This window comes from Zea mays, chromosome 8 (assembly GCF_902167145.1).
Source record: "Zea mays cultivar B73 chromosome 8, Zm-B73-REFERENCE-NAM-5.0, whole genome shotgun sequence".
NCBI classification, from domain to species: domain Eukaryota; kingdom Viridiplantae; phylum Streptophyta; class Magnoliopsida; order Poales; family Poaceae; genus Zea; species Zea mays.
This window is the reverse complement of record NC_050103.1, coordinates 122,784,141-122,810,482: the sequence shown is the minus strand read 5'-3', so window position 1 is coordinate 122,810,482 and position 26,342 is coordinate 122,784,141. Positions and strand designations below refer to the sequence as shown.

General features: G+C 43.7%; 1 pseudogene; it reads left to right on the top strand.

Annotated features, from left to right (window-relative positions):
- Positions 1-1,341: 1,341 nt before the first annotated feature.
- Positions 1,342-24,998, top strand: LOC103637232 (uncharacterized; annotated as a pseudogene).
- Positions 24,999-26,342: the final 1,344 nt, after the last annotated feature.

Sequence of the window (26,342 nt, the reverse complement as noted above, 5' to 3'; positions counted from 1 at the left end):
ATGGGTCCGTGGGATGGGAATGAGATGCCGGCACAACAAGGCGCTGGATTGGCTTGCCCATGCGTGCTTTTGACATATGAGTAAGTGATAGAGATGCAGTTTGGCAAATGACGTCTTGGTTGGAATCGCTCAAGCTGTGTCGTTCATCAAAATAGGTCACAGATGTTGTGGTAGACCTGACAGGTGGGCCCATAGCCCCGTTGTACCATTTATGCCCTTACGGTCTCACCGACGCCGTCTCTCCTCCATCTCCCGTCAGAATAAGTCACCTTTCCCCTTCCCCTGTCGCAGCATCGCGGTGCCTCTCGTCTGTCTCAATCATGGCGGCTCCCAAGATCTATTGCCGCCTCCGGTTGATTTGAAAGTGTTGACGTTGCGGCACCACCAGTGTCCCATTCTTTAGCTCTAGGAACTCGTCGCGCGTACGTTTCTTCGGCAAGAATACCGGAACCATTGGCGACAGCTTCAGGTATAGGGATGAAAATGGACGAAAATGGACGGAAAAACTACTCTCCCATTTCCGTATTCGCATTTTATCATCGAAAACGGTATCGGGTCCATAATAGTCAGGAACAGAAATGGTAGCGGGATAAACGGAATTGCAAAATCGAACGAAAACTCATAATTTAATGCAAATAGAAATGGTATTGATGTTTTACTAGTGATTGATTGGCAGAACAATAACATAAAACAAATAGATATATAGAGACAACATTATATTGTTGTTTGGTTGCTAATAGCGTACATTTAGCTACATCTGATGTTGTTTAACACTTTAGAACACTTGTCATTGAAAAGAGCTGATGGTTGTAATGGCCACTTGTGCTATGATTTGTCACCTAAAGACACGAGGCTTTAGTTTATATACTAATGCATATTAGTCTTGTCCCATATTTATCAAATGCGGAATAAATACGTGTTCAATCCGGATAAAAACGGGACCGCAAAAACGGACGGAATAAACCATCTCCTGTTTTCGTCCCATTTCCATATTTTTCCGTAAATACGGAAACAGTCGGCTCAAATGTAGAAACCGGTACGGGTCGGGACGGGATTTTACCCGTCCGTTTTCAACCCTATTCAGGTACCCGTTAACAGTGGAACGATATGAGTTTTGTTTGATCTGTATTTTGGTCAGCATAGCATGTCCTTACATCTCGCTTAGACAATGTTACCATGCAGGTATTGATTAGATTGTGACCTAGCTTAGATTCCAAACATAATCTGCAGGTATCCATAAGTGTAAACTCATATTTTTTATGTGGTACGATGCTTACTTATCTTGTGTTTGATAATTATGTCTATTTATTTGTGCTAACACTAGAAATAGGTGGTGACATCATGGATGGTAATGATGATGACACCATGTCTATTGATTGGAGTAGCTTTATAACTGAGAATGCTGAAAATAAGGAAAATGGGGAGACTGATGATATGTTTAGAATCTGTGACGAGGATGATATGTATGTGTTCTTGGGACTTGGAGATGAGGATGATGAGATGAATCGAACCCACTCGAAACCAAGTAACTAAGACATCTCATTTTTCATCGAAAAGTAATAGTTTTGATCCAAGTGATCTAGATGCTGCCATGCCAGTTGATGATGAAAATGCAGAAATGTTGAATATATTACATGATGTTGATCACCCTGATCTGAAGTTGGGTACTCTCTATCCGTCGATGAAAGAGTTTAGTCTAGCTGTGAGGCAGTATGCTATAAATGATGAGTTTGAGCTTGGCATAACAAAATCGGATAGAAGTAGGTATAGTGCGTACAACAAAGGGAATGATGCACATGCCCTTGGAAACTGAATGGTTCTAGAAGACCGGATTCTAGTGTTATGGTACTAACCTTTCTTTTGTTCCTCTCCAATTGTATAGTTGTGTTCATAAAAGTTGGTATTACTTACCTCTTTATTTTGTTTTGTAGGTTACCGTCCTAGTGAATGAGCATAATTGTGCTTCAAGCAGCCAGATAAGTCATGGGAATGCCAATCAAGCATGGGTAGCACATAATGCCTTGCCTTTACTAAAAAATGAGTCTTCACTTGGTGCTAAGGCTTTGCAAAAGAGGTTGCAAAACACTTACAACTGTAGAGTCAGTTATGATGTGAAGAAGCTCTAAAAGAGATTTATGGCAATTGGGATGATGGTTTCAGTATGTTGTATAGGTGGAAGGAAGAAGTTTTGATAAAATCCCCTCATAGTGTGGTAAAGATAGACACCCAATTTGTAGATGAAAAGTTCTACTTCCTTAGTTTTTTTAATCTATTTTCATTTGCTTATTATATTTCGTGGCCATTTTCATTTGCTTATTATATTTTGTAATCTGTTTCCTATATCAATTTAGTTTTTGTGAGCATTGTCCACATTTTGTTTAAGTTATATATGATCAATGTCCTTAGTTTTATAGCCAAAGCATTGGAGCTATTTCTGCAAGATTTATGTGATAGGACTTATGATATTACAATTCAAAATGGGGTCAAGACTGTGGGTTCTTCCCATTTGTAAGTTTACTTGACCCATCTTGTCGTACGAAGTTTGGGCATAGTTTTTCATTTGATCGATGTAAGTGGGAGGAGCAAGTTATAGAAAATATCTGGATGCATAGCCCTACTTGATTATCATAAAAAATCTTAGTAGTGTTTATCTGCTTTACATTTTAGTCTTTCCTTTGTTGCGCGTTGATTTTGCATGTCTTATGTAGGCTATTGTACAAGCAACCAACAAGCTTTAGTATGTATTGTTATTGGCAAGGAAGGCCTTGCTTTGTCTTGGTAGGAGCATGGGTTCTGTCAGGCATTCCTTTTCAAGCTAATCTGTTCTAAGTTATTATCTGGTGATCCAGTGTACTTACTGTTGTTTAGGATTGACATTAGTTTTGTTCGAATCTTGTAAATTCTTTCTTTGCAGATATTTATAATGATCCTAGTCTTGAGAAAGAAAAATAAGTGTGTGTCGCATGGCCTTGTTGATTGATGGAGAAAATGTAGACAGATGCTGGCAAGGCATGGGGTTGGGGTATAGGTTGTGTTATGTCATTGTATGGAGAGAAAATGAAATTATTTTTTGAATTGTAGTATCATTTTTTGCATCTTATTAATTCATCATTTCTTTAACTCATTAAGTTTTTTTACTTAATGTGCTCAGGAAACAGTGCATACAAACATACAATGTCTATGACTTCTTGAGGGAAGTAGTCAGCAACGTTCCAGACATGGGTTCTTCTGATGTTATTGCAGATGATAAGCTTGGCAAAAGGAGGTAATTTATCTATTTTGTAGTTAAGCAAGATTCTTACTGTTGGTCCTTGTTCTCGAATGCTATACATCAAGAACAAAGCAACACAATTGTTAACGATTAAAAACCTTCATCCTTCGAAGCATTATCTCCTTTGGCATATAATGATCTTCAGACGAAGGTCATGAAGGGCATACCTTCATAATCTTAATGAATGAATATAAGTAAAGATACATGAAACACAAAATAGTATGAATAATCATTACGAATCATTATATTATTTATATTCTTATTTCATACACATGAATAAATATCCACAATATTTATATTACATTGATACCTTGGGCTTGCCAGAAGGTGAGAATGCGAGAGTGACGCGAGTGATTACAATCCAGCGTGAATAGTACGATGTTACTGTTCATCTATTTTAGTATTTTATAGACACGGGACGCAGCCCGAACAAAATTACATCCATGTCCCTGACATTTACTCTTAATCATAAAGCAAACTATCAAGGGCTAAGTAGTCATTTCCCCATTAGGTCGGTTTCATCTTCCACCTTTGTCATTATACTAAGCCGAAGTTCCTTCAGTCACAGCCTCGGCGTCTGTTCATTCTGCCTTCGGGTTGTATCTCCATATTACGCATACCTTCATCCCAAAGCCGAAGCCTCCTGTAACAGTCTATTAGTCACGTTTTTGAGGACCTTCGAAAGAGGAAGGCCTCCAACAGTAGCCCCTTGCAGTAAAAAAATTTGTTTCTTTGTAACAATTTAGACTGCGACGTAAACGAAGGCCTTTAGCAAAAGGTCCGAAAAAACATCTTCCCTTCGCTAGAATAGCGAAAGACCCTAACATGTAGGGCCCACCAAGTTGTGAGGCGCGGGGCATATATATAGGGATTCACATTGATAGCATTTGTTGTGCCATTTCAGCTGCTTGCGCTATTTTTGTTATTCTGAATTTTCTTGCTCTGCCGAGTTTTGATTAAACTGCAAGATTAGGCATTTGCGCAACCGTTGACTAACTGGCTGAAGAGAAGAAGATTGTTGACCCTGCACTGGCTGGGTTTTATGAAGCTTTGGAGAAGACGAATACCGAGAAAATCACCAATGAAATGTTGGCTGGGTTATCTGAGGATTCTGGCGACAGTGAAAGTTTCGACTTGGAAAGTGGAAATGAAGATGCTGAAGATCGGCCCTGGCGGCCGAGTCATACCATCTTCGGAAAATCAACTATGAAAGGAAGATACTTCCGCGATATTTCTATTGTGAGGGCTGGAGGAGATAGCACTGCCCCTGCGCCCGAAGTAGACGAAGTTGTTGTCTATAGGAGCTTCATGAAGGCAGGGCTACGGTTTCCCTTGAGTAAATTTTTAGTTGAAGTTCTGAAGACTTTTGAGATTTACCTTCATCAAATTACCTCTGAAGCTGTCATTAGAATGGGAATTTTCGTTTGGGCCATGAGGAGCCAGGGACTAGAGTCGAGTGCAAAATGCTTCTGTAACATGCATGAGCTGTCCTATGACACGAAGGCTACTGTCAAAGAGCAATATCATAATAATTTTGGTTGTTACGGCTTCGTGCCTCGCTCTGATGTGAGCTATCCAGTCCCGACGATTCGGAAGAGGTGGCCAGGAGCCTGGATGGAAGAGTGGTTTTATGTAAAGAACAACTTAGTTGAAAGAGAAGATACAAAGGGGATCATTCAACGCCCTATTTGGTCTCGCTTCGGCAACAGAAGGCCAGCCGCTGCTCTTGGAAATGAAATTGAAGAATGCCAGAAGGCTTTTAACACTGTATGCACTTTTAATGGCACAAGAGACTTAGTCCAAGAGCATATTGCTTATAGAGTGTGGCCTCTTGTAAGTGACTGGGAGATGCCGAAGGAAGCTGCTGTCGGGTCCAGTCAAGGCGGCTTGGTTTATTTGAAATACACCTTCAGATACACAGATCAATTTGATGAGCCAAACGATGACTGGTTGAATTGTGTTGAGGCAACAAGTGACGAATTGCTTGGGGCCTATACAAGGTCCGAAGATGATGCCATGACATTAGCCTTCGGAGGACGAGGCAAGAGAAGATTAAACAGAGTTTTTGATGTAATTGGTTTTGTATACCCAGACTATCGTTATCCCTCGCGAAAGCAGGGAAAGAAAAGAAAAGCTGCTACTTCGGCCATTTCTGCTACATCGAAGGGGGAAAAGAATAAAGTTTTGACACACCGGCCCAGGTATATTGAAACGACCAGGGTGCCGAAGCTTGCTGGGGGCCTTCTTCCGTTGTTGAGCCAGAGTTCCCCGCTCACAAGGCACCCGGAAACCCTGACTTCATTCTGACACGGACTTAACCATGCCCTACTACCGAACCTATCTCTAGCTTCTGGATATGAAGACAAAAAGAGAACCCATTTGTCTTTAAGAGAAACGCTTCAAAGCGGAAAGAGTGGGGAAGTGGAGTTGCCACGACGATCTAGATGGAAGTTTCCAGATTTCAAGGTAAGAAGTCGAGCCAGACTCTTTGCTAAAGCAATTAATTGGTTTTTACAACCTGGCCTCCGCAAGCTAAAGGAATGATACAGGAGACGAAGCCACATCGGGATCAGCCGAAGTGCTAATTCCGAAGACTGCAGCCGAGCAGCAAAAAGCCAAAATAGCCGATGTGCCAAAGTGTCCTGCCGAAGCTAGGGCAAAAATGACCGAAGAGCCAGAATTGAGGAAATCGGCAGAGGTATCAAAAATTCCTGCAGTAACTCCAAAAAGGAGGAGAATGGCCAGCGTACTAGACGTTGTCATGGAGTCGACAAAGGTACCAACTCCTGCCTCTACAGAAGTGTCCAGCATGAGTGAGAAAAATATAAAGGAGACCGGCAAAGCTGTTACAACTCGTGTTGGAGCTGAAGTTGGCCCCTCAGTTCCCATAGAAACAAGGCATGTTGAAACTGTTGAAAAGGATACTGAACAAGGACCTTCGGATGCCGCTCTGATCTTGGAAAAAGAAGGCGCACCCAAGAAGGTTAAATCTCCTACCCCCGAAACGTCTACTGAAGAGGTAGATTTTATCATGCGACATGCTTCGGGTAAATAGTTGTCGGAAGAGCAAATTGCCGAAGCTAAGCACTATGCCAGGGATTTGAAGTATCCAAAAGGATCCTTGGTGTATAATGGCACTGATAAAGACGACTTCCTGTACTACCTTCCGGACAATAAGGAGATATCTGTTTGCCAGGAGATGGCAAAAATATAGGATTCCCGAAGCTAGAACTTGGCCTGTCTGCAATGATGAATGATGACCTTGCAGACAGCCTTGCATATAACACTCTGAAGGTGAGGATGTTTTAGCATATTACTTTTTGTGTCTTTTCTTATTATTGTGTGTTGATCCTTTATTTTTTGTAGGGCTTAATCCTAAGCAAGGCTTTATGGGTGCAAAAGAATGCTAAAGACGAAAGTTGCCAAATAGCCCTTAGGAACCTTCGGTCAGAAGTTATCACGCTAAGGAACGAGGCGCTTGAAAAAGATAAAATATTGCTTTCCTTAGTAGATAGGATGAAGAGCAATGAAGCAAAGCTTAATGGACAATCCAAAGCTCATAAATCAAAAGTTGAAGACCTTCGGAAAAAGCTTGCAAAAGCGAATAAAAATTTTGAACTTGCGAAAGCTAAGCAAGAGATAAGTGAATGGACAAGCGCGAGGCTAGAAAAGAATGTGGAGGAGCTTCGTGAATCCAAGGAAAGATGTTATGAGAAATTGTTGAATTGCGCCAGGAAACTGAAAGACAGCTTTGCAAAGGTGGTTGCATACTCATCGGAGCAAAAGTTTATTCGAGGCGATCTTGAAGGAGTCATTGAATGGATCGGCGAAGAAGGTGAAGCTTTTGAAGAAATTCTTAGCGACCGTGGAGATTTTTGCGCCTTTGCCGGTGCTTGAGGGGTTGCGGCGGTTCTGGAGAAAAATGGTTGTGAACACGTTAAAGCTGCAGCCCAGGCAGAAAATGTCTTCTCCATAGACAACGCTAAGGAGCCTTCGGCCGAAGCTACTTTGATAGGCGGAAAATTATATTCCGATGTTTGGACGAAGGGCGGTCGTGAGATAGCCGACAAAGCTGTAGCATCCCAAAAATTCAAATCTTGGAATTTTCTCAAACTTGCTCTAAATTCAAAATGAATTTCATATTTTATTTCAAAATGTTTGTTTGCGAGTTGATATTAACAAATAAAATATAGTGGTCTATATTTGCTCCAAAATCCTCCTCAAAATATCCTACAAATATTTCCCCAGTGATCCCCTTCAAGTTCTTTCCAGAAATACTGTCCAAATATTCCACCGATAATTCTCCAAATATTTTCCTCCTCAGAAATACCTTCAGAATCATTTTTCAATTCTCTACCAATATTTTCTCCATAACTTTCCTCATGCTCATACGTATACGTACGCCTCCAGTGTCATATGGTGAGCTCTACAAGCTAATCTCACTTATACAAGACAAATACATGCTAATCTCCCACAAATCCTCTCATCCTCCCACTAATCCTCTCATCCCTCCCCCTAATCCCCCCACCATGGCTATAAATAGAGGGGCAAGGGCCTCCTCTCAAGCCACCCCAAGCCATTTCATGGCAACTCTCCCTCCCCCCCCCCACACACGCGCCCACTCCACCTCCCACACAAGCACAAGGATCGTTCGATCGTTCGTCCACATGTTCTTAGTTTGTTCGTTCGTTCGTCCGATCGTTCGATCGTTCGTCCGATCGTTCGATCGTTCGTCCGATCGTTCGTCCACCTGTTCTTAGTTTGTTCGTTCGTTTGTCCGTTTGTTCGATCGTTCATCTGTTCGTTCGTCCAAGTAATCTTTTTCCTGCCGTTATGCTACCGAAATTCCGATCGTTCGTTCATTCGATCATTCAATCGTTCATCGCTCGTTCATAGTTCCTATTCATCGTTCGTCGTTTGTTCATAGTCCCTAGTCATCGTTCGTCCATATAATCTTTGTCCTGCCGTTATGCTGCCGAAATTCCGATCGTTCGTTCGTCCGATCATTCGATCGTTCGTTCGTTCGTTCATAGTTCATATTCATCGTTCATCGTTCGTTCATTGTCACTATTTATCGTTCATCGTTCGTTCATACGACTATTCACCATCACTATTCATCATTACTATTCATCGATCATCCGATCACCTCAAATTTCAACTACTCATCCATCATGCTGTCCAGTCCACCTAAGACCTGCTAGACCAATATTCCAGTCATACGAACTCTGGTGACTGTGATTTTCCTTCCAGTAAGGAACTTCCCATCTGGTCACCCATCCTAGGTTTCTCCAAGTTGAGCACACTTAACTTTGAGATTCCTTCGAACCAGGCTTCCAAACTCCGATTCCAATAATTATTGTTTCTAAATTCTTATCAAACTATTCCCTATCCGACCATGTCATCCCTTAAGCATGGTTCATGTTCCAGAAAATTCCCAAAATACTCTTGTCCCATATTCTACCTATAACTCTCCTGTTCATAGTAAGTCAGACGATTCATTCGTCACTATTGTCACCAACAGTGAACTTCACTATGCTACACCACATACACCTAGCTATAAATACACCCAGCTACCCTCTCCCTCTCCACACATACTCAACACCCTCAGCCAAGGCAAACACCCCACCCACTCAGTTACTCTGCTCTGCCGGCTACGCGCATAGTGTCGCTTCGCCTCCAATCCACCCTCCTGGTAAGCACCTCCGCTCCACCACCAGTAATATCACAACACCACATGACACAGATTCTGTTCAAGACTCTACCCATCCATATATCACCATTCTGACCACTATACTAAATATTTGTTGATATGCTTGCTAGTTTGTATCCTTGCTTGTTCATGTTGCATAGTTATCGGAGCGTTTGTGCCATCTCGTGGAGGCCAGATCTGCAAGTCTACGCCAGGCAGTGGAGCTAGAAGCCAGTTCCGCGAGCTCTTCCCCCTTCGCCGGATAAGCACGACAAGCTCACTGGATCCCTTTGATGCATAAATTACCTATGATTTTTCAACCACAACCCTCAGCCTGTTATTTTATGCATGATATGATTTTGAGACAAGTTATGGCCACCCAGCCGCTTACCGCAATCAATCCTTGATATATTTGTTACAAATGATTTGAGAAAAGGTTTGAGTTTTGAAAAGAAAATGTTTTTCAAAATGTGTATGATGAAGGGTTTTCACCCTTATCACCTTTGAGTAGGGATGATCAGGGACTCCCTGGTTTAGGGGAGGGCCTAAGGTGATGGCTCAGCCGGGTTAGGTGTGAGTAGAAGGATTGTCCTCTCATATAAGGACCGGTTTGTCATCCTTCACTACATGTACTCATGACAAGTACAACCACTCGAGACTGTATGGGCAGTCACTCAATCTGAACTTGTACGGTCCGAACCCCAGGGTTATGATGGCTGGGGAGCACCAAGAGGGGGAATGTTTTGTCCGGTTTGGACATGGCTGTGGCCTGACTCCTTTCGGTATAACCGTTGAGGTAAGGACGTGCGAGGAAAGAAAGAGATTCAGATTCGGGTCTCATTGGCCATGAGATCGCAGAACCGGACTAGTGGGTAAAGTGTACCCCTCTGCATAGAGTTCAAACCTATTCGAATAGTCCGCGTCCATAGATATGGATGAGTCTGGTGTGGTATGACAATTAGTGTTTTGTTTTCCAAAAAAAGTGCTTTTGAAAAGTGGTTTTTAAAAGGTCTGGCGGTTGAGCCGTGAGCTATGGTGGACGAGAAGTCCAGTAGCTGTTTTTGAAAATGAAAACTAGTGGGAAACTACTGAGATACCTGGATGGTTTAGTCCAGGGGATTTTGTTCTATACTGAAAAACTTCCTGCTCCTTTGGGAGAGGATGCGCTTTAAAAAATACAAAATGTTTTACAAAACAACCCTGCATAAAATATTGTTGTTTCTGCAAAATATTCTGAGCTCCACATATTCCATGTATTATATCTGATTTCCCCATTCCGCGGGTGAAGGTGGGCTGCTGAGTACGTTTGTACTCACCCTTGCTTATTTGTTGTTTTTCAGAGAAGGTGATCGCTGATCGGGTAAGAGTTACGCTTGTTCCCAACCTTGCCTGTGGCTGTTGGACCGCTGATTTGCTTCGCTGCGTATATCAGGCTGCTTCAGCCCCACTCTGATGATTTGTCTCGAGTTGTGGACCAACTCTTAAAGTTGATCGCCACCTTTATAGGTTTGTCTCGTTTAAGCAGATCTGTAATCATCTGATGTATAAATGTGTTTAATAGCCTCCTGGGACTAGTAATTGTATCACATTTGAGTCCCAGAGGATCTGGGACGCTTCAGAAGCTATAAAGAAAAATGAAAAAGAATCTCATGACGCCCGAGAAGAAGCTAAGTGAGCCGAAGAGGCTGCTGAGCGTGCAAGACGTATAGGTATTATCATTGAATTTTAGCTTCGGTGTTTATGTTTGGCTTCGGATTAACAACTTGTTCTTTTCTACAGCTGAACTTTCACCACCCACTGAGCCATATGACCCCGAGGCCAATCCAGCCATGAAAGCAGCATTAGAAACAATAAGGATTGCCGAAGAAGCCGTTGACGAAGCTGTGAACAAACTCCTGAATGAAGCTGACGAGAAGATATTAAAAGAAGACTGAATTCTTGTGTACTTAAGAAATGTAGTATTTGAGAAATGTAATATTCGTATATGAGTTAAATATTGAATATCTGTGTGTATATTAATGTAATATATTTCTTTGCGATACATGAAATTTGCGTACATACCATTTTTGAGCCTTCGGCAAAAAAACACCTTCCCTTCTTTTCATGCTTCGTAAAGAAAGAGTCCCCTTCTATACCAAAGTTGTTGTATAATATTGTTGCCGATGAAGATTTTCTTAGTGTGAAAAATTATATCCGCCGAAGGCATGCTTTGTGCTTGAGCACACTTTGGTAAGAGCATTTGTTCCACCTTCACAGCTTTGTTGCTGATGCGATTGATGTATGATGTAATGATATGAAAAATGATGTGATGATATGATGCAACATGATGTTTATGCAGAAGACACACGCCCACACGAAAACACACCCAGACTCTGCATCCCCTTAGGAACGATTTTTGAGTCTCTTCACCTTCTATTTCGGTGGCATTTAAGCTCTGTATCCCCTTAGGAACGACTTTTGAGCTTCTTCACCTTCTATTTCAGTGGCATTTAAGCTCTGCATCCCCTTAGGAACAACTTTTGAGCTTCTTCACCTTTTATTTCGGTGTCATCTTAGCTTTGCATTCCCTTAGGAACGACTTTTGAGCTTCAGAACTTACTCTGCGCTCTCTTAGGAACGACTTTGTAGCTTCGAAACTTACTCTGCGCTCCCTTAGGAACGACTTTTGTAGCTTTGGAACTTACTCTGCTCTCCCTTAAGAACGACTTTTTGGAGCTTCGGAAGTTTTGTTAAGGGGATGCGCCCCACACTCGATGGTGTGACCACGATATTATTACATCGAATTGGAATTTAATCCTTCGTGAATTATTTTTCATACAAGAAAATAAAATGGTGGAAAGAACTAAGATACACCAGGGTAGGATAATCTTTAATCGAATCACCGTGGCACCTTTAATAAATGTGCTTCGACTCAGGCATAGTGCTGCTGACTGTGCGAGCTTCGGACTCCTCCCGAAGGTCGCGCTGTTGCTGAGCGTGGTGATGCCCTTCTGGCTGTTGACCGTGAAGCATGGAAGGTGATAGCGGTGGTGGTGGTGGTGGAAACTAGGCCCAGGAAGCTTGAGAATGGTTTGGCGAAGCGACAGAGTCCGTAGGCTGTTGATTGCCTACATATTCTGGGATATAAGGAGAATAGCACGAAGCGGTATGCAGGACCTTCTTTGGCTGGTTCTGCTGTGCTTCAGCTTCAGCAATTTCTTTCTATTTCTGAATCATAACTTGGCACGTCCTTGTGGTATGCCCTTTGTCTTCACCTCAGAACAAACAAAACAGCTTCCTGGGCTGATCTCCATATCTTCCTCCGAAGCTTCTTCCCCCTCTGCCTCTTGGAGCTGGTGGCCTGAAAGAACTTTGTTATGCCCCTGATGATTGGGAGTTGTGCTGCTGCCTTGGGTTTGGTTTCCCCTATCATCACTTGAGCTAGCATTATGGATTGACCTGACATGCCTGGGGTGGAATCTCCCTCCGAAGCTGAAAGGGAATTAGGCTTACACCTAGTTCCTAAATAATTTTGGTGGTTGAATTGCCCAACACAAATAATTGGACTAACTAGTTTGCTCTAGTGTATAAGTTATACAGGTGCCAAAGGTTGACAACAAGCCAATTAAAAAGACCAATGTTGGGTTCAAAATAGAGAGCTAAAGGCATCCCGAAAGGCTCCCTGGTCTGGCGCACCGGACTGTCCGGTGTGCCACCAGACAGTGTCCGGTGCACCAGGGGACTTCGCGCTGAACTCCTCAGCCTCGGGAATTTTCAGAGCCGGCGCGCTATAATTCACCGGACTGTCCGGTGTACACCGGACAGTGTCCGGTGCTCCAAGAGGACACGGCTCTGGAACTTGGCAGCCTCGGGAATTCGCGACGGCTGCTCCGCTATAATTCACCGGACATGTCCGGTGTACACCGGACTGTCCGGTGTGACATCGAAGCAACGGCTACTTCGCGCCAACGGTCGCCTGCAACAGCAATTAATGCGCGCCAGTGCGCGCAGACGTCAGGCACGCCCATGCTGGCGCACCAGACACTCTACAGTACATGTCCGGTGCGCCACCGGACATCCAGGCGGGCCCAGAAGACAGTGCTCCAACGGTTGAATCCCAACGGCTTTGGTGACGTGGCTGGCGCACCGGACATGTCCGGTGTGCACCGGACTGTCCGGTGCACCATACGACAGTCAGCCCCACCAAACGGCTAGTTTGGTGGTTGGGGCTATAAATACCCCAACCACCCACCATTCATGGCACCCAAGTTTTCCACTTCTCAACCACTTACAAGAGCTAGGCATTCAATTCTAGACACACCCAAGTGATCAAATCCTCTCCAATTCCACACAAGGCTTTAGTGATTAGCGAGAGAGATTTGTCGTGTTCTTTTGAGCTCTTGCGCTTGGATTGCTTCTTTTCTTTCTCACTTGTTCTTGTGATCAAAACTCCATTGTAATCAAGGCAAGAGGGACCAATTGTGTGGTGGCCCTTGCGGGGAAGTTTTGTTCCCGGTTTTGATTTGAGAAGAGAAGCTCACTCGGTCGGAAGGACCGTTTGAGAGAGGGAAAGGGTTGAAAGAGATCCGGTCTTTGTGACCACCTCAACGGGGAGTAGGTTTACGAGAACCGAACCTCGGTAAAACAAATCCTCGTGTCACACTCCTTATTTGCTTGAGATTTGTTTTGCACCCTCTCTCGCAGACTTGATTGTATTTCTAACGCTAACCCGGCTTGTAGTTGTGATTATTCTTGAGAATTTTAGTTTCGCCCTATTCACCCCCCTTCTAGGCGACTATCAATTGGTATCAGAGCCTGGTGCTTCATTAGAGCCTAACCGCTCGAAGTGATGTCGGGAGATCACGCCAAGAAGGAGATGGAGACCGGCGAAAAGCCCACTACAAGCCACGGGAGCACTTCATCGGAAGAGTCCCGCACCAAGAGGAAGGAGAAGAAGGACTCCTCCAAAGGGAAGGAGAAGAGATCTTCTTCACACCACAAAGAGAAGAAGGAGAAATCCTCTTCCCACAAGCCGCATCGGAGTGGGGACAAGAAAAAGAGGATGAGGAAGGTGGTCTACTACGAGACAGATTCTTCATCGGCATCCACCTCCGGCTCCGACGCGACATCCGTCACTTCTAAGCGCCAAGAGCGTAAGAAGTATAGTAAGATTCCCCTACGCTACCCTCGCATTTCTAAACATACACCTTTACTTTCCGTCCCATTAGGCAAACCACCAACTTTTGATGGTGAAGATTACGCTAGGTGGAGTGATTTAATGCGATTTCATCTAACCTCGCTCCACAAAAGTATATGGGATGTTGTTGAGTTTGGTGCACAAGTACCATCCGTAGGGGATGAAAACTATGATGAGGATGAAGTAGCCCAAATCGAGCACTTCAACTCCCAAGCCACAACCATACTCCTCGCCTCTCTAAGTAGAGAGGAATATAACAAGGTGCAAGGGTTGAAGAATGCGAAGGAGATTTGGGATCTACTCAAGACCGCGCACGAGGGTGATGAACTCACCAAGATCACCAAGCGGGAAACGATCGAGGGGGAGCTCGGTCGCTTCCGTCTTCGCCAAGGGGAGGAGCCACAAGATATGTACAACCGGCTCAAAACCTTGGTGAACCAAGTGCGCAACCTCGGGAGCAAGAAATGGGATGACCACGAGGTGGTTAAGGTTATTCTTAGATCACTCATCTTCCTTAACCCCACTCAAGTTCAATTAATTCGTGGTAATCCTAGATACACACTAATGACTCCCGAGGAAGTTATCGGAAATTTTGTGAGCTTTGAATGTATGATCAAGGGCTCAAAGAAGATCAACGAGCTTGATGATCCCTCCACATCCGAAGCACAACCGGTGGCGTTCAAGGCGACGGAGGAGAAGAAGGAGGAGTCTACACCAGGTAGACAACCAATCGATGCTTCAAAGCTCGACAACGAGGAGATGGCTTTAATCATCAAAAGCTTTCGCCAAATCCTCAAGCAACGAAAGGGGAAGGATTACAAATCCCGTTCCAAGAAGGTTTGCTACAAGTGTGGTAAGCCCGGTCACTTTATTGCTAAATGTCCATTATCAAGTGACAGTGACAGGGATAACGACAAGAAGGGCAAGAGGAGAGAAAAGAAGAGGTACCACAAGAAGAGGGGCGGCGATGCCCACGTGTGCCGCGAGTGGGACTCTGACGAGAGCTCCACCGACTCCTCCGACGACGAGGACGCCGCAAACATCGCCGTCACCAAGGGACTCCTCTTCCCCAACGTCGGCCACAAGTGTCTCATGGCAAAGGACGGCAAGAGGAAGAAGGTTAAATCCAAATCATCCACTAAATATGAGTCTTCTAGTGATGATAATGCTAGTGATGAGGAGGATAACTTGCGTACCCTTTTTGCCAACCTTAACATGGAACAAAAGGAAAAATTAAATGAATTAATTAGTGCTATTCATGAAAAGGATGACCTTTTGGATTCCCAAGAGGACTTCCTAATTAAGGAAAATAAGAAACATGTTAAGGTTAAAAATGCTTATGCTCTAGAAATAGAAAAATGTGAGAAATTATCTAGTGAGCTAAGCACATGCCATTTCACTATTACCAACCTTAGAAATGAAAATGCCAAATTAATTGCTAAGGTTGATTCTCATATTTGTAATGTTTCAACTTCCAATCCTAGAGATGATAATGTTGATTTACTTGCTAGGATTGATGAGTTGAATGTTTCTCTTGCTAGCCTTAGAATTGAGAATGAAAAATTGCTTGCTAAGGCTAAAGATTTTGATGTTTGCAATGCTACTATTTCCGACCTTAGAACTAAGAATGATATATTGCATGCTAAGGTTGTAGAATTAAAATCTTGCAAAACCTCTACATCTACCGTTGAGCACACTTCTATTTGTACTAGATGTAGAGATGTTGATGTTAATGCTATTCATGATCACATGGCCTTAATTAAACAACAAAATGATCATATAGCAAAATTAGATGCTAAAATTGCCGAGCATAACTTAGAGAATGAAAAATTTAAATTTGCTCGTAGTATGCTTTATAATGGGAGACGCCTAGGCATCAAGGATGGCATTGGCTTCCAAAGGGGAGACAATGTCAAACTTAATGCCCCTCCTAAAAAATTGTCTAATTTTGTTAAGGGCAAGGCTCCCATGCCTCAGGATAACGAGGGTTACATTTTGTACCCTGTCGGTTATCCCGAGAGCAAGATTAGGAGAATTCACTCTAGGAAGTCTCACTCTGGCCCAAATCATGCTTTTATGTATAAGGGTGAGACATCTAGTTCTAGGCAACCAACCCGTGCTAAGTTGCCTAAAAAGAGAACTCCTAATGCATCAAATGATCATGACATTTCATTCAAAACTTTTGATGCATCATATGTTTTGACTAACAAATCCGGCAAGGTCGTTGCCAAGTATGTTGGGGGCAAACACAAGAGCTCGAAAACTTGTGTTTGGGTTCCCAAAGTTCTTGTTTCTAATGCCAAAGGACCCAAAACCGTTTGGGTACCTAAAGTCAAGAACTAAACTTGTTTTGTAGGTTTATGCATCCGGGGGCTCAAGTTGGATCATCGATAGCAGGTGCACAAACCACATGACAGGGGAGAAGAAGATGTTCTCCTCCTATGAGAAAAATCAAGATCCCCAACGAGCGATCACATTCGGGGATGGAAATCAAGGTTTGGTCAAAGGATTGGGTAAAATTGCTATAACTCCTGACCATTCTATTTCCAATGTTTTTCTCGTAGATTCATTAGATTACAATTTGCTTTCTGTATCTCAATTATGCAAAATGGGCTACAACTGTCTCTTTACTGATGTAGGTGTCACTGTCTTTAGAAGAAGTGATGATTCAATAGCATTTAAGGGTGTGTTAGAAGGTCAGCTATACTTAGTAGATTTTGATAAAGTGAACTCGACACATGCTTAATTGCTAAGACTAACATGGGTTGGCTCTGGCACCGCCGACTAGCCCATGTTGGGATGAAGAATCTTCATAAGCTTCTAAAGGGAGAACACATTTTAGGACTAACAAATGTTCATTTTGAGAAAGACAGGATTTGTAGCGCATGCCAGGCAGGAAAGCAAGTTGGAGCCCATCATCCACACAAGAACATCATGACGACCGACAGACCGCTTGAGCTACTCCACATGCATCTATTCGGCCCGATTGCTTACATAAGCATCAGCGGGAGTAAGTATTGTCTTGTAATAGTGGATGATTATTCTCGCTTCACTTGGGTGTTCTTTTTGCAGGAAAAATCTCAAACCCAAGAAACCTTAAAGGGATTCTTGAGACGAGCTCAAAACGAGTTCGGCTTAAGGATCAAGAAAATTAGAAGCGACAACGGAACGGAGTTCAAGAACTCTCAAATCGAAGGCTTCCTTGAGGAGGAGGGCATCAAGCATGAGTTCTCTTCTCCCTACACGCCACAACAAAATGGTGTAGTGGAGAGGAAGAATCGAACTCTATTGGACATGGCAAGGACCATGCTTGATGAGTACAAGACTTCGGATCAGTTTTGGGCCGAGGCGGTCAACACCGCCTGCTACGCCATCAACCGGTTATATCTACACCGAATCCTCAAGAAGACATCTTATGAACTCCTAACCGGTAAAAAGCCCAATATTTCATATTTTAGAGTCTTTGGTAGCAAATGTTTTATTCTTGTTAAAAGAGGTAGAAAATCTAAATTTGCTCCTAAGACTGTAGAAGGCTTTTTACTAGGATATGATTCAAACACAAGGGCATATAGAGTCTTTAACAAGTCCACTGGACAAGTTGAAGTTTCTTGTGACGTTGTGTTTGATGAGACTAACGGCTCTCAAGTAGAGCAAGTTGATCTTGATGAGATAGGTAATGAAGAGGCTCCATGCATCGCGCTAAGGAACATGTCCATTGGGGATGTGTGTCCAAAGGAATCCGAAGAACCTCCAAATGCACAAGATCAACCGTCCACCTCCACGCAAGCATCTCCACCAACTCAAAATGAGGATGAAGCTCAAGTTGATGAAGTAGAAGATCAAGCAAAAGAGCCACCTCAAGATGATGGCAATGATCAAGGGGGAGATACAAATGATCAAGACAAGGAGGATGAAGAGCAAAGACCGCCACACCCAAGAGTCCACCAAGCAATCCAACGAGATCACCCTGTCGACACCATCCTCGGCGACATTCATAAGGGGGTAACTACTAGATCTCGTGTTGCACATTTTTGTGAGCATTACTCTTTTGTTTCCTCTATTGAGCCACACAGGGTAGAGGAAGCACTCCAAGATTCGGATTGGGTGGTGGCAATGCAAGAGGAGCTCAACAACTTCACTAGGAATGAGGTATGGCATTTAGTTCCACGTCCTAATCAAAATGTTGTAGGAACCAAATGGGTCTTCCGCAACAAGCAAGATGAACATGGTGTGGTGACAAGGAACAAAGCTCGACTTGTGGCCAAGGGATACTCCCAAGTCGAAGGTTTGGATTTCGGTGAAACCTATGCACCCGTAGCTAGGCTTGAGTCAATTCGTATATTATTGGCCTATGCTACTTACCATGGCTTTAAGCTTTATCAAATGGACGTGAAAAGTGCCTTCCTCAATGGACCAATCAAGGAAGAGGTCTATGTTGAGCAACCTCCCGGCTTTGAAGATAGTGAGTATCCTCACCATGTCTATAAACTCTCTAAGGCGCTTTATGGGCTCAAGCAAGCCCCAAGAGCATGGTATGAATGCCTTAGAGATTTCCTTATCGCTAATGGCTTCAAAGTCGGAAAGGCCGATCCTACTTTATTCACTAAAACTCTTGAAAATGACTTGTTTGTATGCCAAATTTATGTTGATGATATTATATTTGGGTCTACTAACGAGTCTACATGTGAAGAATTTAGTAGGATCATGACACAAAAGTTCGAGATGTCTATGATGGGGGAGTTGAAGTATTTCTTAGGACTTCAAGTGAAGCAACTCCAAGAGGGCACCTTCCTTAGCCAAACGAAGTATACTCAAGACATTCTAAGCAAGTTTGGAATAAAGGATGACAAACCTATCAAGACACCCATGGGAACCAATGTGCATCTCGACCTCGACAAGGGAGGTAAGTCCGTGGATCAAAAGGTATATCGGTCGATGATAGGTTCTTTACTCTATTTATGTGCATCTCGACCGGATATTATGCTTTCCGTATGCATGTGTGCAAGATTCCAAGCCGACCCTAAGGAAGCTCACCTTACGGCCGTAAAACGAATCTTGAGATATTTGGCTTACACTCCTAAGTTTGGGCTTTGGTATCCTAGGGGATCCACATTTGATTTGATTGGTTATTCGGATGCCGATTGGGCGGGGTGTAAAATCAATAGGAAGAGCACATCGGGGACTTGCCAGTTCTTGGGAAGATCCTTGGTGTCTTGGGCTTCAAAGAAGCAAAATTCGGTTGCTCTTTCCACCGCCGAAGCCGAGTACATTGCCGCAGGCCATTGTTGCGCGCAATTGCTTTGGATGAGGCAAACCCTGCGGGACTACGGTTACAAATTAACCAAAGTCCCTTTGCTATGTGATAATGAGAGTGCCATCAAGATGGCGGATAATCCCGTCGAGCATAGCCACACTAAACACATAGCCATTCGGTATCATTTTCTTAGGGATCACCAACAAAAGGGAGATATCGAGATTTCTTACATTAACACTAAAGATCAATTAGCCGATATCTTTACCAAGCCTCTTGATGAACAAACTTTTAACAAACTTAGGCATGAGCTCAATTTCTTGATTCACGCAATTTCTTTTGCTAAATTGCACACATAGCTCATTTGTATACTTTTGATCATGTCTCTTTCATATGCTATGACTAATGTGTTTTTCAAGTCTATTTCAAACCAAGTCATAAGTGTATTGAAAGGAAATTGGAGTCTTCGGCGAAGACAAAGGCTTCCACTCCGTAACTCATACTTCGTCGTCGCTCCGCGTATCTCTCCATCTTTTTGGGGAGAGTTCAAAGCAAAAAGACTTCGTCTTTGGTACAATCTTCACTCATTTATTCATGACCAAAGGGGAAGAAAGTACTTCAAGGGCTCTAATGACTCCGTTTTTGGCGATTCATGCCAAAGGGGGAGAAAATATTTGCCCAAAGCAAAAGGACCGCACCACCACCTAATTTTAAAAATTGGAGATTTTCAATTGGTAAATTTCAAATTGGTATCTTATTGTGTTCAAAAGGGGGAGAAAGTAGTATTTCAAAAATGATATATCAAAACCCTCTTGAACACTAAGAAGAGGATCTCATTTAGGGAGAGTTTTGTTTAGTCAAAGGAAGAGCTTTTGAAACATGGGGAGAAAATTTTAAATCTTGAAAATGCTTCGTAAAATCTTATTCATTTACCTTTGACTATTTGCAAAAGAACTTTGAAAAGGATTTACAAAAGAATTTGCAAAAACAAAATCTGTGGTGCAAGCGTGGTCCAAAATGTTAAAAATGAAGAAACAATCCATGCATATCTTGTAAGTATTTATAGTGGCTCAATTCCAAGCAACCTTTGCACTTACATTATGCAAACTAGTTCAATTATGCACTTCTATATTTGCTTTGGTTTGTGTTGGCATCAATCACCAAAAAGGGGGAGATTGGATGGGAATTAGGCTTACACCTAGTTCCTAAATAATTTTGGTGGTTGAATTGCCCAACACAAATAATTGGACTAACTAGTTTGCTCTAGTGTATAAGTTATACAGGTGCCAAAGGTTGACAACAAGCCAATTAAAAAGACCAATGTTGGGTTCAAAATAGAGAGCTAAAGGCATCCCGAAAGGCTCCCTGGTCTGGCGCACCGGACTGTCCGGTGTGCCACCGGACAGTGTCCGGTGCACCAGGGGACTTCGCGCTGAACTCCTCAGCCTCGGGAATTTTCAGAGCCGGCGCGCTATAATTCACCGGACTGTCCGGTGCTCCAAGAGGACGCGGCTCTGGAACTTGGCAGCCTCGGGAATTCGCGACGGCTGCTCCGCTATAATTCACCGGACATGTCCGGTGTACACCGGACTGTCCGATGTGACATCGAAGCAACAGCTACTTCGCGCCAACGGTCGCCTGCAACAGCAATTAATGCGCGCCAGTGCGCGCAGACGTCAGGCACGCCCATACTGGCGCACCGGACACTCTACAGTACATGTCCGGTGCGCCACCGGACATCCAGGCGGGCCCAGAAGACAGTGCTCCAACGGTCGAATCCCAACGGCTTTGGTGACGTGGCTGGCGCACCGGACATGTCCGGTGTGCACCGGACTGTCCGGTGCACCATACGACAGTCAGCCCCACCAGACGGAGCCCCACCAAACGGCTAGTTTGGTGGTTGGGGCTATAAATACCCCCAACCACCCACCATACATGGCACCCAAGTTTTCCACTTCTCAACCACTTACAAGAGCTAGGCATTCAATTCTAGACACACCCAAGTGATCAAATCCTCTCCAATTTCACACAAGGCTTTAGTGATTAGCGAGAGAGATTTGCCGTGTTCTTTTGAGCTCTTGCGCTTGGATTGCTTCTTTTCTTTCTCACTTGTTCTTGTGATCAAAACTCCATTGCAATCAAGGCAAGAGGGACCAATTGTGTGGTGGCCCTTGCGGGGAAGTTTTGTTCCCCGGTTTTGATTTGAGAAGAGAAGCTCACTCGGTCGGAGGGACCGTTTGAGAGAGGGAAAGGGTTGAAAGAGACCCGGTCTTTGTGACCACCTCAACGGGGAGTAGGTTTACGAGAACCGAACCTCGGTAAAACAAATCCTTGTGTCACACTCCTTATTTGCTTGAGATTTGTTTTGCACCCTCTCTCGCAGACTTGATTGTATTTCTAACGCTAACCCGGCTTGTAGTTGTGATTATTCTTGAGAATTTCAGTTTCGCCCTATTCACCCCCCCCTCTAGACGACTATTAGAAGCCCCTGACCATTTCAGAGTATCTGTAGGCTTCTTCCCTTCTTTGCCGAAAATCATTGTCGGCTCTGATGTACTCATCCATTTTCTGGAGAATCTTCTCCAAAGTTTGCGGTGGCTTCCTTGTAAAGTATTGCACCGTAGGTCCTGGCCGGAGCCCCTTCATCATGGCCCCAATGATGATCTCATTAGGCACTGTAGGTGCTTGAGCTCACAGCCATAAGAACCTTCGGACATACGCCTGCAAATACTCCTCCTGGTCCTGCGTACACTGAAAGAGAGCCTGGGCAGTGACCGGCTTCGTTTGAAAACCCTGAAAGCTGGTCACTAACATATCCTTTTGCTTTTGCCATGACGTAATTGTCCCTGGCCGAAGAGAGGAGTACCAAGTTTGAGCTACGCTTTTGACTGCCATGACGAAGGACTTCGCCATGACTGCAGTATTGCCCCCATATGAGGATATGGCTGCTTCGTAGCTCATCAGGAATTGCTTCGGGTCTGAGTGCCTGTCATACATGGGGAGCTGAGGTGGCTTGTATGACGGTGGCCACGGGGTAGCCTGCAATTCTGCTGCCAAGGAAGAAGCTTCGTCAAAAGCAAAATTGCCCTGATGAAAGTCACTGTACCATTCATCATCATTAAATAGGCTTTCTTGGCGAAGCTCCCTGTGTTGGGGCCTTCGGTCTTGGTCATCCTGAGTGAGGTGACACATTTCTTCAGCAGCTTCGTCGATCTTCTTCTGAAGGTCGGCGAACCGAAGCATCTTTTCCCTCTCCCTTTGCACTTGTTGGTGGATAGCCTCCAAATCCCTTATTTCTTGATCCAGCTCCTCCTCCTGAGGTGTCGGGCTAGTAGCCTTCCTCTTCTGGCTCCTAGCTTATCAGAGCGTCTCCTGATTAATGTCCAGTGGCTGCAGGGCAGCCCCTGGCACCATTGTCTTCTTCGGCGGCATTGCGAAAGTCGATGCTTGCCGAAGGTGGTCCAATGAGTTCACCAGAGGTGGGCGCTAATGTTTGTCCTTGTTCTCGAATGCTATACATCAAGAACAAAGCAACACAATTGTTAACAATTAAAGACCTTCGTCCTTCGAAGCATTATCTCTTTTGGGATATAATGATCTTTAGATGAAGGTCATGAAGGGCATACCTTCATCATCTCAATGAATGAATAGGTAAAGATACATGAAACACAAAAGAGTATGAATAATCATTACGAATCATTAGATTATTTATATTCTTATTTCATACACATGAATAAATATCCATAATATTTATATTACATTGATACCTTCGGCTTGCCAAAAGGTGAGAATGCGAGAGTGATTATAATCCAGTGTGAATAGTACGATGTTACTGTTCATCTATTTATAGGCACGGGACGCAGCCTGGACAAAATTACATCCATGTCCTGACATTTACTCTTAATCATAAAGCAAACTATCAAGGGCTAAGTAGTCATTTCCCCTTTAGGTCGGTTTCATCTTCCACCTTCGTCATTATACTAAGCCGAAGCTCCTTCTGTCACAGCCTCGGCGTCCGTTCATTCTGCCTTCGGGTTGTATCTCCATATTACACATACCTTCATCCCAAAGCCGAAGCCTCCTGTAACAGTCTATGTTACACTAAAAACATATTAGTCATGTTTTTTAGGACCTTCGAAAGAGGAAAGCCCCCAACACTTACATGTCCCGATCACTTCTGGAAAGTGTTAATAAATGTTGAATTTTCATCAGGTAAGCTGAAAAAGATGGAAGTGAGGGGGAATTGAAGAGGACAAGAAATGTAAGTCACAATTATTCATAACTCTAGAATTTGCATATTTTTCACAGATCTCATACATCTTTCAGAAACTTTGGTGAAATAACCAATTTCACCCCTCAATCTACATGAGAGGCTCAATTTTGTCCCTGAACTTGCAAATTGGCTATTTCAATTCCATATCTCTCTCTTTTGGGGCCTCAAGCCTGTCCTTGCTCCCATATTGCATGCCACATTGCATTGCATGCCTTTTCATCCATGGACATCTGTTGTTGTTCCATCACACATGAAATGTCTATTTTTCTCTTGTTATGATCACTTACCAAGGGAATGGATGCAACAATATCCCAGTCCAGTCGACTATGAGCATCCTTAACTATTTTTTACCAAGGCTTTTTGTTTCTTTACCAATATGTTATTTGACTGTCTCCTTAATTGCCATTCTTTCCTTGGTTGATTACTGTTAATCGTACTCTCACTTGTCACATAATATATCCGTATTCAACCTTTTATACTTGCCATGGGAGTGGATTAGTCAATGGTTGGAGATTATACCATACATTCCTTTAGTAATGTCGCAAAACGTAAAAGAGATGACTAGCACTGACTAGGCATGCCATGTCGGAGTAAGGATACATTGGAGCAAAAAATGAGAGCCTAGTGACTAGATTGGTGGTTTGAACATCCGAAGGATGGGGAAATTGGTCTATTTTGACCAATGTTAATTTAAAGTATATGTCAACCCAGAACTTAATTTCCTATTGTTTATGTGTCTTCCAGATTTTACATCATAATATCAGATATGATAATCTCATTTCCTATTGAGCCTTAAAACTTGTTGAGCTCATTTTGCTGAATGAGTTGATTTTGTGCAGGCGATAGAAAGCCATTCAAGCAATGGTAGAGGCCATGGTAGGGGTCGTGGGAGAGGTCACCGTGGTGGATGTGGAGCTTGGCAGGAGGTTGTCACAGCTTGTGAACAATTCAAGAAGAACCAGTCTAGCAAGCTAGCCAGCCTAAAGGTGGAGGTGGCATGGAATGCAGCTGAAGCAAAATAGGTTACTACAGCAGTGAGCAATGCCAGGGATTCCTTAAGGAACATTGACTTGAATTTAGATCCAACTGATGAAGATGATGAGGTTATAGTTCTACCCCAAGCCCAACTGTCAGCTCCAGCAACTAGTTCCACCGTAGCCATTGCAGGACCTAGACCATCTGTTCCACGACCGAAGGAAGGAGCAAAACTCAAGGACTTTCTTGGTGCTTGGGAGCTGCCTGATGACATGAAACACGATGGAGATGGACCCTGTCTAGTTTGCTTTGTAAACAAACCATACGTTGGATGAGGACGAGGACTATGACAATGAGGACTGACCTCCGCCTTTATTATAGCTTCAGAGTTGGTAAGTAGGAATAGCATGGCAACTGTAGGTTCAACCTAACTTAGTAATTCTCATGTTCTAAAGGTTAAGGTCGCTCAATTAGTTGACTAATGTTATAAAGTTAGATTCCGTCAATAGCTAGTGCTTTTGCAGATAGCACCGATTGTACATTCCAGTTACTCTCCTGTTTAATGTTAATTATGGTTTTGCTTCCTTGGATAGTTGAGAAATCACTTGGTCCATGTATCATGTATGGCAACAACAAGCAAGAAGATTTAGATTTCTTAGCACAACACATTCCATTACATGAGTACAATACATGTCGTGGTAACATGTTGCTTTATGTTCATCATATTATATTTGAAAGTCGCCTAGAGGGGGGTGGATAGGCGGAATCTAAAAATTATAAACTTAAACACACACTACAAGCCGGGGTTAGCGTTAGAACGAATATTAGGTCAGGGCAAGAGGAAAAACAAATCAACCGAGAAGTAAAACGATATGAACACGATGATTTGTTTTATCGAGGTTCGGTTCTAAAGAACCTAGTCCCTGTTGAGGTGGTCACAAAGACCGGGTCTCTTTCAACCCTTTCCCTCTCTCAAACAGTCACTTAGACCGAGTGAGCTTTCTTCCTTGATTTCTCGAGTCACTTAGACCCCGCAAGGACCACCACACGATTGGTGTCTCTTGCTTCGCTTACAAGGCTTTGAGAATAAGAATGAGAGAAAGAAGACAACCAACCAAGCAACAAGAGCAACAAAGAAACACAAGAACGATCCTCTCACAAGTCCTAAAGCACTAGAATTGAATTGGGGACTTTGATTGGATCGGTGGCTTTGATTTGTGTCTTGGAGTGTTGCACTTTGCTCTTATATTGAATGAAGAGTGATGAATGCTTGGATGGTTGGAGTGGAGGTGGTTGGGGGTATTTATAGCCCTCAACCACCAAACAACCGTTGGGGTTGGGCTGCTATCGATGGGCGCACCGGACAGTCCGGTGCGCCAGCCACGTCACCCAACCATTAGAATTCGGGCGCAGTCGACTGTTGGAGCTTTGTCTTCTAGTGGCACCGGATAGTCCGGTGCCGCACCGGACAGGTACTGTTCATTGTCCGGTGCGCCTCTGACGGCTGCTCTGCTCTGCCGCGCACTATTGCGCACTATTCATCTGATTCTTCAGCTTTTGCAGTCGACCGTTGCGCGAAGGAGTCGTTGCTCCGCTGGTGCACCGGACAGTCCGGTGGCACACCGGACTGTCCGGTGAATTTTAGCGGAGCACACCCAGAGAAACCCGAGGGTGGCGAGTTTGGAGTTGTACGGTTCTGGTGCACCG